Source organism: Sorex fumeus, unplaced genomic scaffold (genome assembly GCF_029834395.1).
Source record: "Sorex fumeus unplaced genomic scaffold, SorFum_2.1 ptg000001l, whole genome shotgun sequence".
Taxonomy (NCBI): domain Eukaryota; kingdom Metazoa; phylum Chordata; class Mammalia; order Eulipotyphla; family Soricidae; genus Sorex; species Sorex fumeus.
This window is the reverse complement of record NW_026606058.1, coordinates 5254670-5261469: the sequence shown is the minus strand read 5'-3', so window position 1 is coordinate 5261469 and position 6800 is coordinate 5254670.

Genomic DNA, 6800 nt, shown 5'->3' with positions numbered 1-6800 from the left:
AGTGCAGCAGGAAGGTACTTGCCTTGCTTGCAGTCAACCCTGGTTCTGCCCCTGTACTCCGAACCCTGACAGCATTGTATCTCTGTCTGTGGTTTTCGTCATTCTGACTAGGGTATGTCTTGGAGCCTTTTTATTAGGGTCTCTTTTAGCTGGCACCCTTCCGGCACCCTGGATCTGGATGCCTGCATTGTCCTGCTCCAGGAATTTTTCAGCAATGATGCCTTTGACTGTTACTTCCTCATTGATGTTGTCTCCCTATCCTTCTGGGACTCCGATGATTCTTATGTTGTTCCTGTTGAATTCATCCCGAAGTTCTCTTGTCATTGATTTATTTTGATGTCCTTTTCCATTTTCTGCTGTTGCTTGGAGGTTTTCTGCATCTCATCTTCACGCACGCTGATTTTGTCTTTAGCTGCTGTTACTATTGAGGGCTTCCATTGAGTTTTTCATTTCACCTGCCAACTTTTTTAATTTGGATATTTCTGCTTGTAGGTTTCTTATTTCTGCTCTCATCTCCTCCTGTATTTTATTGGATGTCTGTTCCACTGTTTCTTTGAGCTCTTTAAACAGCCTCACCATTTCATCTCTAAATTTTTTTATCAGAGAGATTTTGTGGGTGGATATTCCTTGTTGAGGCTTCAGGGCTCCTATCTTCACCCACTACCCGTGTTGGGGTTCTGCGCTGTTTCCTCATGGTACCGTGGTCGTCAAGGTGAATATTTCCAACACTATCAGCAACCTCTCAATGGCAGGGAGGACTCTGGGGAACTGGGCAGGTTTTTTCTTTCCCTAGCAAGGATATTCCCTTCAAATTTGGTGTTCCTATGTAATTGTGTGGAGTCACTGATTCAGGGAATGAGTTCTTCGGTCTGAACTTACTATTACTCTTTGATTAAGGTTCTGTTGTTTCCTGTGCTCTCTTCTACTTTTGTGGGGTTTGATGGAATTCTTATTGGAGTAGGAACTAATAGACCTAATGTGGTCAGGGTAGCCAGGCAGCCCTGGTGGAAGTTCTGGTATAAGAGGCCAAGAAGTGCATCTTAAGGGATATATATGGAGGGGAAGATTAAGTGGCAGTGTTAATGCAGCTGCCCACTGGAAAAGCCACTCTTAATGTTGGTCTGACCTGTAGAAGGACCCAAGCATTAGTGGCGTTTCAGGGTCAGTCACACAGTGTATGTTCAAGTAACACTGCTGGCTTGTTCACTTGCTCACAGGAAAATTCTTTCCCTTGGATCATTTGCACAGAGAGAGCACTCACAGTGGTAGCTGCTCAGAAAACCATGCCCACTGCTCTGAGTCTAGCCAGGAATCATATCTGAGCAACAAACAGGGAATAAGTTCTTAGATACAACCCAGTGGGACCCAAAGATTAAAACAAAAGTTTAAAAAAAAGTGTGGGGAGGATTCATGGGACTCAACCCCTAGTCTTCAAAGATAGACACTAAACAAAGCTGTTTGTATTTTGACAGTCTCCCCAGTACTATACTGGTGAATTTGCTCACTTTTCCGGGGTACTATCATTATCCCAGTTCATCGGTGTTTATTTGCTGGCAGCAAGGATGTTAGTAACGCTAATATTGGCAAGGAAGGGGACCAAGTCCAGCTCTGGGCACCCCTGGAGCATCTCAGCCTGCCTCTCCAAGGAACATGGACGCTGAACTTGGCTGAAGCTTTTCTGTGTCCAGGATTCAGAGCAAAGTGTTGAAAGAGAGTTAGAGTGTTGGAGGGAGATTAAGGTGGGGGACTATGAGTGGTGGCTTGGCCAGGACCAAATTCTCCTGCCTATGCTTCTTACAAGGTCCAAACAATGTCCCCTTCTCCAGTGTTCTTTCAGACTACCTGTGACTGATGCACTCTGTGAGGGTTTTGCCTGGTGCTCTTACTCAACATTATGGGTATCTTGTGGGCAACGCAGCCTGTATAGAAATGATCAATCCCGGGCTGGAGAAATAGCACAGCGGGTAGGGCGTTTGCCTTGCACGCAGCCAACATGGCTGACCCTGGTTCGATTCCCAGCATCCCATATGGTCCCCTGAGCACCCCCAGGCGTAATTCCTGAGTGCATGAGCAAGGAGTAATCCCTGAGCATCGCCGGGTGTGACCCAAAAAGCAAAAAAAAAAAAAAAAAAAAATCAATCCCTCCAGAGAAGCAGAAAAGAAGTGTAGAAAGATTGGGAAAACACCAAGATCCTTTGCCCAAAGTTCTTACCTAGCTGGGTATGATTTAATTAAATGGAACCTTGACCACTAGTGCACTGCCCTGGGGCTTTCTGGCCAGAGTGAGCAAATCCACGAAAGGAAAAAGCTTTTGCTTTTGCCTTCTGGCTTTTCATGTTGTCAGTGGACCCAAAGCCTTGGACTTAAGCTCATAGAAAGAGCAGACACAGGGAAGGCTTGGACAGGCCATATTATTTTTTGAATCTTCTTGTCTTGTTTCTGCTCTATCCAAACAAATTCAAATAATCTTATCCACTCCTTTCTTGTCTCTCTTGCTGTTGTGATCATTGCAACAACAAGCGTGGTTCTGGAGCTCCTTCCCTGTGATTGTGGTGTTGGCATGGGGCGGTGGGTGCGTTCCTGGCCACAGTGCTTGCATATCTTTGTGTTTGCATTGCTCTCTATTGAGGTTGTCCTCACATCTGCTCTATTCACTGGGACACCAGAGACAACAGTCAGCTGAATGGCCAGTAGGAAACTTAGCCCTGGAGAAAGACTCTTAGCCTCTCAAATGCAAGGCAGACACAAACGCCGCTGTGCCAACTCTAAGCACCCACAAGAAATCTTTACTCATTTATCATTTTGTGAAGGTTGGGATACACCCAACAGTGCACAAGTCTTCCTCCTGACTCTATGCTCAGGGATCTCTCCTGGCAGGGCTAAGGGGAACACATAGGGTGTCCGTGACTGAATCCAGGTCAGGAGTGTGCAAGGAAGTGACTTTACCCATTTACTATGTCTTGGTCACTATTCGTCTTGGGGCACACCTCCCAGAGAGATTCTTGGTCATCTCCCCAGAGAGGGGCTAAGGATTTGCTTCTAGCAATCCCTGGGGATGAAAACCTGAGCTCCAGCACTTAGAGTATGCCCTTAAGTTCTTTGAGCCATCTCCCAGCTCTCAAGCAATTTTAATAACTAATACTGAGAGAGCCTTAAGAACAGTAGAAAAGGAAAGCCAGAAACATTACCACTCTTCAGATATACAATGGGTGGAAAAAGAATCAGGTTTGAGGCCTCTCTCCAAACATACTGCCTAAGATCCTATACCAAGTCATTTAGCATCTCTGATTAAGTGTCTAAAATAATAAATGGACTTTCTAGAACTGCCTTGAGGCTCAAAGGTACAAAGATCTCGAATGATGACTAAGAAGTGTCCTTGCCCATTGGGATATAACTTTTTAAAAGCAACAAAGAATGTGATCTGGAAGAAACAAGGGCAGGAGCAGCCAACGCCATGGCTGTACATTATTGACTCTCTTTGAGTTTAGCTTCTGAGGGCCTGTCTCTGTGAGGGAGAGAGTCTGGCATTTTGGATCTCTCAGCCCACAAAATACATTAGTTCTAGAATGAGTCTTCTGTGGGCTCCCCACAAACCCACATGCTCATCATCACAGCCTCTTCTCTGGAGTCCTGTTCACTACCATAAGGTCTGGATACACTCTGAATTCACAGAGGAGATGCTACTGGATATTTACCACATCTCTCTCACAGACCCTAATGACTTGGTCCCAAACACAAAGGACTCACTGTCATGCAAGGTACAGAATAGAGGGGAGACAGTGCCTCACAGTTCATAACTTGAGGCATTAAGTGCTATCACAGACCAGTGTCAACATGCAGTGTCATTTCTAATGGAGGTGTGTAGTTAGAAAGACTTTCCAGGAGCAATAAGAGTTGGAATTAGCAAAATAAGGAGAAGGGGAGTACATTGGAGGTAATGGAAGAAGTCTAGGCATGGAGTGAGGATGGGAGGAGGCAGAGGAAGGGAAAGCTGAGACCAGAGTGGTGGTGGCTGGAGAGTGCATGAGGTCACGAGGTGAAGTCAGCCTCTTGACAACTGCTCAGGTAAGTCCCCTCCTCCCATTTGGGCAGCAAATTCTGGTAGGAGTAAGAGAGAAACATGAAGAGGGATGTTTGGGAAGAAGATTGAAAGAAGTGCAAATCAGCAAATAAGATAAAATAACTTCTGAGAATGACTTTAAGGCAGCAGAGGAAGGATGGGGCTGTATTGCTGTGAGTGGGATATGACATGTGAGGTCCAGGCTACCTGATTTTCCTCTGGGAAATGTTTTTCTCCCAGAGCTCATTGGTTTCGTGCAAATCTCTGGTTCCCCTTGTTTCCTAGGCCATGGAAATAGAAAACAGTCTCAATGACACAAAATACCAAATAAAAAAAATACCAAAATCTGTTTTTTCCCTAGCTTAGGAAAAATACATATTTTCCTTTCAATGCTCACGATCACGATCACGACCATCCCGTTGTTCGTCGATTGCCTCAAGCAGGCCCCAGTAACGTTTCCATCGTCCTAGCCCTGAGATTTTTAAAAAGTGCCATATTCAAGGCTCTTTCAGGGTTAGGAGAATGAGACCCATCATTGTTACTGGTATTTGGCATATTGGGTACGCCACGGGGAGTTTGCCAGACTCTGCCATGTGGGCAGGTTACATTCGGTAGCCTGCCAGTTTGTCCTTTCAATGCTAAGATGAAGTATTTGGAGTGCTGGAAAAGTAGGTGCCTGGGTTGATGGGAGGGTGGATTATAAGAGGCAAACCCCTTAGGCCCAAGGACTGAGTGTTTGCACTGTGTCAAGTCTGGAGCCCTGCTTCTCAGGGGCTTCAGTTTCTAAATCTAAATATGCCGTGTCCCTCTGTCTTTCTTGAAAAGTTTTAGTAGTAGTCAGAGAGATACTGTAGGGATTAAGGTGTTTGCCTTGCACGTAGTCCTCAACTTAATCTCCAGCACTACATATGGTCCCCTGGTCATCACCAGTTGCGGCCTAACACCCCCCTTTAAAGAAATAAAAATAAAAACCTTTTGAGTTAAAACTCTAAAAACCACGATGTATAATGTTTTTACAGAGCTGTTAAGTACCTAGCTACTTTGAAGTCCAGACTTTTTTTCCTTAACTAGATCTCCCTAAATTTCTATGCTTAAACTGTTGAAGACTAGCAGACTGAGACCTCTTGAACATAACCAAAACTTTTAAAAATAAAACTGGTTATTTTCTCATTTCTAAGTTGACACCTTCTCATTGACAACTTACTAGATCAGGTTGAGAGAGATAGCACCGGGTAGGTTACAGCTCTCTCCTTGCCTGCAGCCAACCCTGATTCAATCTCCATAATTGCTGGTGTCCAGTGCACCTTATAAAGTGACCCTGGAGCAGAAATCTGTGTCACAAGCACAGAGGCAGCTGCAGCCTTCAGAAGTGCTCGGTGTGGGCCACTCCCCCATCCCACCCCCCACAAAATCAACAATCAATAAAAATGCTTGGATAAATTTATCAAATAACTAGTTATAGTCTCACCAGTATTGGCCGTAGCACACTATTTATCCATTCTGAGAAGCATGCTATCTGGATGTAAATCTTCATCTTTTGGTGCAGAAAGTATGCAAAACCGAAGACTCTAACAATGCCTGCTGAAGGATCCTGCTAGTTTTCTAGTTTTATACTCATAAGGTAGATGTCACTGTCACTGTCCTCCCATTGTTCATTGATTTGCTTGAGTGGGCCCAGTAACGTCTCCATTGTGACACTTGTTACTGTGTTTGGCATATCGAATACATCACGGGTAGCTTGCCAGGCTTTGCCGTGCTGGCGAGATACTCTCAGTAGCTTGCCGGGCTCTCTGAGACGGGCAGAGGAATCGAACTTGGGTCGGCCATGTTGGCCGCTTGCAAGGCAAACGCCCTACCCACTGTGCTATCGCTCCAGCATAAGGTAAAGTTGTGAAGAAGTGAGTCCCAGGTGGCAGCTTCTTAGCATGACCTGAAAGTGTCCCACTGGGAAGTGTCCATTTCTGGGAGTCCTTAGTGATGCCCCCCTGGGCTTCCCTGAAACTAATACTGTCCTTTCATCATTGCCTGGACTTTTATGCATGGTCCCCAGTTGGATTTGCTTGGATCTTCTGTGCTCCTACTGTGTGCTAAATGTGAATCTCTGTGGTTAGGCCCCTTGAAGCTGACTAGGCTGGTAGTAGCTCTTTTCCTTCACTGCCCTTCTTCACTCAGTAATAGAAGCGTAACTACGAGCAGTGTGAGATTTGATAGAACTGCCACATGGCCATGAATATGACCACACAGTTCAGCAGACATGGAGCTGGGCCTGCTAATTTGACAGAGGTCAAGCTGGAGGCTCCAATCTGGGTGTTTTTTGCAAATTCTCCCCACCCTCCAACTTGTAATAACTAGTCAAGTGGAATAATCTGTGCAGAGATGACATGAAGGGTGTAAGAGAAAGGAGACATAAGAGTTGATTTGCTGATGAGAGAATTTTGATTCGAGGTTCTGAGGGAAGCCAAAAAGTGGACTACAGATAATTTGGAGAAAATTTAAAAGAAGGACTGACTCGGGGGCTGGAGCGATAGCACAGCAGGTAGGGCGTTTGCCTTGCATGCAGCCGACCTGGGTTCGATTCTCAGCATTCCATATGGTCCCTCGAGCACCACAGGAGTAATTCCTGAGTGCAGAGTCAGGAGTAGCCTCTGTGCATCACAGGGTGAGACCCAAAAAGAAAAAAGAGGGACAGGCTCAATTTAGTGGCTAAAAATAAACATTTAAAGAGGATTATGTTTTCAAA